Here is a 10,418-nt window from a genome sequence, read left to right as displayed (position 1 = left end):
AACTAGTGACACCATACCCACACCTGCAGAACGCGCAGAGAAGAGTCGCCTGCGCCGGAACAGCAACTGGATAATAAGCAGGGACTTTGACGATGAAGTCATTGTGCTGTTGAGCAGCGAGGATGAGGAGACCACCGCCGCCGCCAATGGCCAAACAGAGGGAAGACTCTCCGTCGACGAGAATCCAACGCTTTTCACATATCCGCCCACGGAACCGGTGGCCTGAGCATCACCATTAAGGACTATATGTGTCTCAAGGAAGGCTCATTTCTGAACGACATAATCATTGATTTTTATCTGCGCTGGCTAAAGAATAACATCATACCAGAGGGTCAGCGGATAGGACGCACATCTTTAGCACATTTTTCCACATGAGATTGACCACAGAGACGAGTCCCAACAACACGAAGGAGCCGGTGGCCCAAGAGGCGTCACGAAAGGGTAAAGAAGTGGACACGAACCGTGAATATATTCGAGAAGGATTTCATCATAATACCATTTAACGAGAAGTCCCATTGGATACTGGCATCATATGTTTTCCAAACCTGAAGACCTCCGTGGTTAACCATGATGTACAGACACCCGGCGAAGACATTCCAATCAAACAGCATTGATTCTCATCTTCGATTCGTTGAAGGGCAACTCACGCGATCGAGATATTGCCATATTGCATGATTACCTCAACTTCGAGTACAAGGCAAAGTATCCGAAAGAGCGGGCGCGCATCTTCAACGGGGATAATATGCAGGTCTCATTGTGGAGGTGCGCAGCAGAGAATCTCACCGATTGCGGCCTCTATCTGCTGCAGTATGGGAGCAATTCTTCAGAAAACCCATCGTTAACTATAAGCTGCCCATTAGGGAGCTATCGATTGGTTTGACCTGCTCAAAGTAACCAAGAGCGCGAGGATATCGCCAATTCATCCAGAAGCTGATGAATGAAGGCATCAGCAGGCATAACTTTGCCCGTCATAAAGTTTCCCAACTGAATGGCATAATGGTGATGGATGTGGATGAGATAAGGAATGGACACGGAGGAAGAGAATCAAATATAAACCAATATAGTTTTGAAACCAGAAACACCGCCGAAAAGAAGGCATACACTCCAGTAACACTTCTGAAGTGGCTGCTTCGGAAAATTATATTTTCACACAGAAGAACTGAAGACGACGACAACGCAATGCACACACGTTTGGAATACTAGGAGGAGCAAGTTACACGGAGGTGGGCTCACCAGAATTATAGGTTTTTTCCCCCAAAAGCAAGAAAACTTTCATACACACACACACACAAGTCACCAAAAAGAGCAGTGCGGCCAAAAAGACGATAAAGAGGCTACCTACCAGAGAGAGAGAAAGAGAGACACAGATCAGGATCACAGGATGAGCAGGATAAGCAGATGAGCAGGATAAGCAGCATGAGCAGGATAAGCAGGAGCTGGATGCCAGGAGGTGGAGAATGGCCAGACATCAAGAAAAATTCTAAATTTAGAGTCACCAAATTAATAGAAAATATTTTTTTTTGTAAATAGCAAAATAAACGGTCCATAGGACCAATAAAAATAAGTCACGCAATAAGCATAGCTTTATAGATTGCCAAAAATGAATTCTACTATACTATATGGTACTTAAGCGCGGTTATCAGCTATTTGGAAAATCAGCATTATACTCGACTCTAAGCCCACACACATACACAGACACACGCACACGCACACACATGGATCTCTTTGCATTGGTGTTGGGGTTCGGCGATAAGAAAATCGAGCCATTAAGTCGCGCCGGCGATTCTATAGACGCTCAGTTGCTTTGGAGCGATTCTTTGATGCACGAACGTCGGAGTTTGCGGATTGTAATAAAAGAGCAAGCACAGAGAGAGAGAGACAGTTAATTTTTTTTTTTTTTTTTTTTTGGATGAACTGTCCTTCGCGGTTAAATTTGATGACTAAACTTAACGGTAGAGAATTAATTGGCGAAACTATACAATAACTGTCAATTTGCGTGTCTAATCCCAGAGAGGTCCAAATGATCGGTGCAGCTCTGGTGCGTTGACTGGTGTCCAGCAGGTCTTGTGCCATGAAGCCTCTGCATGTAAATCTCATCCTTCACCCAGGGGAAGCTGAGGACCTCGTGTATAGTGGCATTATCGTGGAAAGGGTGAGCGTTTGTGACTGTGCGGAGCGTTTTGTTTTCGAATGTCTGGATAATGTGATGTTACTTTTCGATGCAGTGCCCCACAGTTGAATGCCATACGTCCAGATTGGCCTTATGATCGCTTTGTAGATAAGGAGCTTAGTGGAAGTCGGTAGCTTAGATTGTGCCCATCAGCCAGTAGAATTCACGGACTCGGTTCTCCGCCTGTTTCCGTTAGCAGGTGTGGTCTCCATGTAAGTCTCCTGTCCAGTGTAAAGCCAAGATAATTTGGATTGGCTACCTCTGGGATTGGGAACCCGTTGAAACTGACTGGTGGGCAAGTGCCGCGCCTAGTTGCGAAGGTGGTAGCGGTTGACTTGTCGCTGTTTACCGATATATTCCATCTCGTGTGCCACGTGTTCAGTAGATCTAGTTGCTCCTGCATAGTCTGGGAGGCCTCTGCTGGGGTATCTGCTGTTGTTAGGAACCCAGTATCATCGGCGTAAGTGGCTGCCATAATGTACTGGCTCGGTATCACCGGCAGGTCAGCCGTATACGCGTTGTAGAGGAACGGACCGAGAACACTTCCTTGGGGCTGCACGGGCTTCTTTGACGTCTGAGCGCGCTTCTCCACACCTGACGGCGAATCTTCTGCCCTCCAGGAACGATTTTAAGAACTTGAAATATGGCTGGGGCAGGCCGTTTTTGAGCTTTAGGAGGAGACCGGGGTGCCAAACACGATCAAAGGCTTGCTTAATGTCCAGCATTACTGCTAGGCAGTATTTCTTATTCTCAAAGGCGTCCAGGATATATTGCGCTACTCGGTGGCCTTGCTCTGGTGTCCCGTGGCGGCGCCTAAAGCCAAACTGGTGATCAGGGATCAGACCAGCCTCCTCAATCACCGGCAATACTCTGGACAAAAATACTCTTTCGAGTATCTTGGAGAGTACTGGTAGTAAGCTGATCGGGCGGTAGGAGGCGGGATTGGCTTCATGTTTACCAGGCTTCAGGATCATAACTACTTCGGCGCGTTTCCATGATGAAGGGAAGTGCCCCAATTGCAAGCACTTATTTATTATGGTCGTGATTAGTGACTTGCTAATAGGGGGGAGAGCTTTATAGCAATGGCATTGATGGCATCATCGCCTGGAGCCTTGTGGTTACCCATTGCCGCTATTAAATTGCTGATCTCCTCTTCCGTGGCCTGGGGTATCGACTCGGAGTCAGAGAGAGGTTCTGACAGGAGCCTGGCTGTTTCGGCTGCTTCATTTGGGAACATCGAGCTGGTGTGAAGACTTCCTCCAAGTGCTCGGCGAATGCGTTGGCTCTTTCGGTCTCAGTTCTGCACCATGAGTTGTCTTGTCTTCTGATGGGCGGGATCCTCTTCAGTGGCCTCTTGATGCGCTTGGTAACATTCCACAGGTTGTGGTGGGGATCACCCGGCGCGAGATTACCAACAAAGCTGTCGAGGGCCTCCTTCCTTAGCCTGACCAGAGTTTCCTTCAGCTCCTTGGTGGCTCTGTTGAGAGCTGTTTTGAGAGACAGTTAATGAGACAGAGAGATATATATGCAGGTGGGAGCTTTGTATTACACATACACTAGGGCTTGACTGTATAAGTACACATTGTAACGGAGTGCTACAATGTGCTTTTAAGTTATGATTATACAGTACAGTAATTAACCGATATGTGCATACTACAATACTACTTTTACAGTTTGGTAGAAAATCTTCTTTATTTTATATATGTTTTTAGTTTTCTTATTCCATTTGTCTCTATATACATTTATATTGGGAATTATTTCTTTCTTTCTTTCTTTTTCTATTTTGTCAATGTTAGTCAAAAAAAAAATTTTTCTTTTACATTATTGTCTGCCTGAATCTAGCTATGGCTTCACGGGACATATTGGGTTAACAGGGCATAGTAGTTTATGCTCCATTTTACAATGTGTCTTAAAATTTTTCTTATATATATATTTATTTATTATTATTAGATAGAATAGTTTACAAAACTAGACTAACTTAGATAGTATAGCATTAGCTACGGGCTTACAGCTATATTTATTTACAATGTTATTATATCTTAATTTAGTTAATATCTTTTGGTAACTAAAAGCTGGCTTGTTATGTACAAATGTCTGTTTTGTTTTTAGATTTTGTGGTATAATTTGGTTTTTTTGAGGAAAAGTATCAGTTTTTGTATGTTATCTCGATTGGTTTGCTAAGAAGGTCTAGAGGTTGGTGTTGTTGCTTGGCTTGTAGGAGGGATGGGCATGAGTTTAATATGTGGTTTAAAGAAATGTCACCTTGGCAAAACGGACAAGTTGGTATTGAATTGGGATTTAGGTAGTGTTGGTGGGATATGTTTGTGTGTCCTAGTCGAAGTCGTATTATTTTTATTTGGTCGAGTCTGGTCCAATTTGGGTGGGTTTAAGGTAATCGCATGTGTGTGAGGTGTTCGTGTTAATAGATTGGTACCATGGACTGCAGTTTATTATGTGTTCTTTCTGTTTTTCGCAAGGTCGGCTTTAAGGTGTTTTTTATATCTGTGGTATTTATGTTTGGGGTAAGAATTAGTGGCATACTGCTTGCTGATTTTGCAGCTTGATCGGCTAGTTCATTTCCTTTTATTCCTGAATGGCCAGGAATCCACATTATTTTAATTTTAGGTGCGTGTTGCGTTATTAGCGATCGTATTCTGCTTGGGTAAAAGTGTTATTATTTGTGTTTTGAATTGAATCTATTGCTGATAGGGAGTCGGAACAGATAATAAATTTGCCTCTTCGGTTTTTAGTAAGTTCTATGGCTTCTAGGATTGCGATTGTTTCGGAGGTGAGGACGGATGAATATGGGGCAGTATGCCGTATTTCAAGACGTCTGTCTCCGTTGTAATGGCGAATGATATTGTGTAATTAATTTTTGAACCGTCCGTGAATATGAAATTATGTGTTTTGAGGTTATTCTTTGTGTGTTCGTATAATTTTCTGTATTGGTCTGGAGATGTTTGTTCTTTCTTATGGATTCTAAGTGACGTGTCTATTAGATTGGGGAGGGTCCATGATGGGTGTTTATGGAGTTTTATTGGTTTGTAGGGTAGATTAAGTTCTAGGCTAAGCTTGATTGTTCGGTCTATTGTTGATGTTTTTTTCTTATTAGCTTTTTTAGGCTTCAAGAACTTATGTATTGGTGTGTTTTTGGAGAAGATTAGGTTTTGGGATAGTTTGGCTATTTGAAGGTCTCGTTTCATTTCTAAGGGGGAGTATTCGATTCGTAAGTAAGTTATTTATTGGGGTAGAACGATAGGCGCCGAGAGCTAGACGGATAGCGGAGTTAAACGTGTTTTTATTTGAATGCTTTTGGGAGCATGGCCGTACAAACAAACCATACTCTAGTTTGGCTATAATTGCGACATTAAGTAGTGTATGCGTGTTGCAATTAAATTTAAGACTAGATAAGCATTTTATTATATTTAGCTTGTTGTGTAGTTTGGGTAGAAGTAAGTTTATGTGTGTGTTCCATTTGTATTTGTTGTTTAAGGTCATTCCTAGAATTTTTAAGGAAGTAACGGTAGGAATTTGGATGTTTTTGCAGCTTATCTTGCATGTGCAGTGACGTTTTCTGCATATGTGGATGTTGACATTTGGATAGGGATAGCGATGCCCCTGAGTAGGAGCACCAATTTTCTATATCGTCGAGTAGATTGTCTAAGTTGAAATTTGTATTTGTGTTTTTGTTGAAATTTATTATAAGGAAGAAGTCGTCGGCATATGCATTGAATTTAATTTCTTTATGTAGGGATATGATGTTGGATAATTTATTGAATGCTATGAGGAAAAGTATTACGGATATGGGTGAACTTGGGGAATTCCGTTGAATAGGGGTAATGGGTTTGATGTATGCGGACTGACGCTGACAGTTATTTTTCTGTTGCTCATGAAGTTTTTAATGTATTTTATTATTTTGGGGCCCGTTTTCCATTCCTGCAATTGCTGGATTATGGAGTGCACACCTACTCGATCGAAGGCTCTTGAAAAATCAAGAGTGACGAGGGAGGTGTACATTTTTGACTTCGTTATGAGATAGTCTACATAGAGTAGACGTCCGAAGTCGATTTGCCTTTTTTGAATCCGAATTGGTTGTCGTTAATTAGATTGTTATATGTCACTAGCCACCAGAGTCTTTTCGCTATTATTTTGTCAAGTGTCTTTGCTATACAGCAGTTGAGAGAGTTGTTCACTTAATACTTGAAACGTATCAGCGGAATTTTTTTTTTTAGGAAAGCGCTAACTAATTATAAGGTATTTGCGGTATTTATTTTTAATCTTCGAAGAGCGTAAACTGGATGTAAATGTGGTTTCACTCAACCTTGACAATTGATGTATGCGTGTTGAGGTGTGTACTCATCTTAAAATCTGAGAAAAGATAAAGATTTTTTAGAAAATTCGAATAATAATTGTGGACAATATTTTTTTTATATTAGTTTATGTTTAATGCTCGTTTATGTTTCATTTGTGACGAGTGAATTTAGTGAACAGTTGAACTGGGCGCGGTAGTCCGTATTCTTCCTTTTTGGCCTTGGCCTACTAATGGTACGGTTGCCACACAATCCTCTGGGCTGCTTTCTCGGGTGCCTCCACACCACTCAGCCTATCCAGCAGATTACCACACACTTTAATCAGAGGTTACTTGGTTAATATTTCATTTACTTCATTTCAATTTATTATACTCTGTACTGCTATATCGGTAACTCCTCCCCCCCTGGAATGAAGTGACGGCCACATCGAAGGAATGGCCGAAACGTAATTTAACGGAATTTCCACAGGGGTGATAATGGTGCTTCTTCTTTCAACATCAGGGTCAATATTGTGCATATGGTATTCTCGTTTGACCGCGCGTTCACACTTCCGAGATCCTTCTGTTAACACTCCGGACACTCGGCCTCCTTCCGCACGCGATCTCTCAGATGATTTTTGGATACTTGGTACGCCGTTTAAAACAAATCATAAAATCGGGAGAAACCAAATTTTTGTGGTATCAAATATCGCATAAATCACACTGGTTGCAAAATGAAAGGAAATATAGTGATCGAAGTCACCGTGTAAGGTGACTTCACCCATCCAGTGAACTTGTACATCAAGCAGCCCGAGACTTTGCAATCGTATTCTGAAACTTCAGTTTCAGATGAGCCCATAACGTTCATAACATTCATAACGTTAGCGTACATATGTTGTGTTGAATCGGCTCCGAAAATGGTAAGTCGAATCGCCCATAACGACTTCATTATAGTCTCCCGTCAATTGCTGATCAATCGAGCCGACACGGATAAGGATAAACGGAGTGCCAAGGTGCTCATTATCTACAGCACTGGAAAGCAGCACATCGTCACCTTCAAGCTGCCCATCCATGCGTTTACAGTGCAAAAGCTGTTCTCAAGATGAACCTTCATATGGAGGATAACATCACGATTGATTGCATGGAGAATGCCGGTGGTATTATCCATTTGGTGGTCTCTGTGGGATTCGCCATCGGTGATACCATTGCCGATAAGATTGCCAAGGCGGAGGAGTTCTACAAGAAGGTGCATCAGTCCAGGGCGTCCGCTGATGCCGCTCCTCGCAACGCGGTGCCCGTTGAAGAGCCACCATCTCTTCCGGTTGTCAAGCCATCGGTGGTCTCGGTGGGCTTCGCCATCGGTGATACCATTGCCGATACGATTGCCCATGCGGAGGAGTTCAACAAGAAGGTGCATCAGTCAAAGGCGTCCGCTGGTGCCGCTCTTCCCAACGCGGTGCCCGTTGAAGTGCCACCATCTCGTGCGGTTGTCAAGCCATCGGAGACTTCGGTGGCCAACAATGGTTGCCAGCCATCTGCAACCAAAGGCAAGAAGCACAAGAAAAGACATCGCGCTCCGGGAGACACCAATGCTGACAAAGCGATATCGTCGGCGAATCAAGACGCCAATACTCCCAAGACCAAGAAACAGAAGAAGTGTCATTCTGCAGAGGACAGCAATGGTTATCAAGTTGCTGGTGCTCAAGACAACCCAGGTTCATCTGGCAATAAACAGGGAAGTCAAACCCCTACGGGTAACACCTCAAATTCTCCAAAGAAGAGTAGTACTGCCCAAGTGATATCGTCGGTGGATCAAGACGACAATACTCCCAAGACCAAGAAACAGAAGAAGTGTCATTCTGCAGAGGACAGCAATGGTTATCAAGTTGCTGGTGCTCAAGACAACCCAGGTTCATCTGGCAATAAACAGGGAAATCAAACCCCCACGGGTAACACTCAAATTCTCCAAAGAAGAGCAATGGTCTCCAGGGCGTGCAACCAGCTGGAGACGCTCTCGCAAGCTCCCAGTCAATCCAGTCGAAGGACCAAGTCGCACATGCCACTGTTAGCAAGAAATCGGAAGAGACAGCTGGTGGATCTCAATCGCGGGTGCAACCGAATGTTGCATCCATACCGGCGCCAGCCGAGAAAGCAACTAGTGACACTATACCCACACCTGCAGAACGCGCAGAGAAGAGTCGCCTGCGCCGGAACAGCAACTGGATAATAAGCAGGGACTTTGACGATGAAGTCATTGTGCTGTTGAGCAGCGAGGATGAGGAGACCACCGCCGCCGCCAATGGCCAAACAGAGGGAAGACTCTCCGTCGACGAGAATCCAACGCTTTTCACATATCCGCCCACCGGAACCGGTGGCCTGAGCATCACCATTAAGGACTATATGTGTCTCAAGGAAGGCTCATTTCTGAACGACATAATCATTGATTTTTATCTGCGCTGGCTAAAGAATAACATCATACCAGAGGTCAGCGCGATAGGACGCACATCTTTAGCACATTTTTCCACATGAGATTGACCACAGAGACGAGTCCCAACAACACGAAGGAGCCGGTGGCCAAGAGGCGTCACGAAAGGGTAAAGAAGTGGACACGAACCGTGAATATATTCGAGAAGGATTTCATCATAATACCATTCAACGAGAAGTCCCATTGGATACTGGCCATCATATGTTTTCCAAACCTGAAGACCTCCGTGGTTAACCATGATGTACAGACACCCGGCGAAGACATTCCAATCAAACAGCCATTGATTCTCATCTTCGATTCGTTGGAGGGCAACTCACGCGATCGAGATATTGCCATATTGCATGATTACCTCAACTTCGAGTACAAGGCAAAGTATCCGAAAGAGCGGGCGCGCATCTTCAACGGGGATAATATGCCAGGTCTCATTGTGGAGGTGCCGCAGCAGGAGAATCTCACCGATTGCGGCCTCTATCTGCTGCAGTATGCGGAGCAATTCTTCACAAAACCCATCGTTAACTATAAGCTGCCCATTAGGGAGCTGATCGATTGGTTTGACCTGCTCACAGTAACCAAGAAGCGCGAGGATATCGCCAATCTCATCCAGAAGCTGATGAATGAAGGCAATCAGCAGGGCATAACTTTGCCCGTCATAAAGTTTCCCACACTGAATGGCATAATGGTGATGGATGTGGATGACGATAAGGAATGGGACACGGAGGAAGAGAATCAAACTATAAACCAATATAGTTTTGAAACCAGAACACCGCCGAAAAGAAGGCATACACTCCAGTAAACCACTTGTGAAGTGGCTGCTTCGGAAAATTATATTTTCACACAGAAGAACTGAAGACGACGACAACGCAATGCACACACGTTTGGAATACTAGGAGGAGCAAGTTACACGGAGGTGGGTTCACCAGAATTATAGGTTTTTTCCCCAAAAGCAAGAAAACTTTCATACACACACACACACACAAGTCACCAAAAAGAGCAGTGCGGCCAAAAAGACGATAAAGAGGCTACCTACCAGAGAGAGAGAAAGAGAGACACAGATCAGGATCACAGGATGAGCAGGATAAGCAGCAGCATAAGCAGCATGAGCAGGATAAGCAGGAGCTGGATGCCAGGAGGTGGAGAATGGCCAAACATCAAGAAAAATTCTAAATTTAGAGTCACCAAATTAATAGAAAATATTTTTTTTTGTAAATAGCAAAATAAACGGTCCATAGGACCAATAAAAATAAGTCACGCAATAAGCATAGCTTTATAGATTGCCAAAAATGAATTCTACTATACTATATGGTACTTAAGCGCGGTTATCAGCTATTTGGAAAATCAGCATTATACTCGACTCTAAGCCCACACACATACACAGACACACGCACACGCACACACATGGATCTCTTTGCATTGGTGTTGGGGTTCGGCGATAAGAAAATCGAGCCATTAAGTCGCGCCGGCGATTCTATAGACGC

General features: G+C 43.8%; 1 pseudogene; it reads left to right on the top strand.

The window, feature by feature from the left end:
• Window positions 1–7,323: 7,323 nt before the first annotated feature.
• LOC117149736 lies at window positions 7,324–9,736 on the top strand (annotated as a pseudogene).
• Window positions 9,737–10,418: the final 682 nt, after the last annotated feature.

This window comes from Drosophila mauritiana, unplaced genomic scaffold (assembly GCF_004382145.1).
Source record: "Drosophila mauritiana strain mau12 unplaced genomic scaffold, ASM438214v1 U_303, whole genome shotgun sequence".
Classification (NCBI taxonomy): Eukaryota; Metazoa; Arthropoda; class Insecta; order Diptera; family Drosophilidae; genus Drosophila; species Drosophila mauritiana.
Note: the sequence above shows the minus strand (reverse complement) of the source record. Positions and strands in the feature narration are given on the sequence as shown.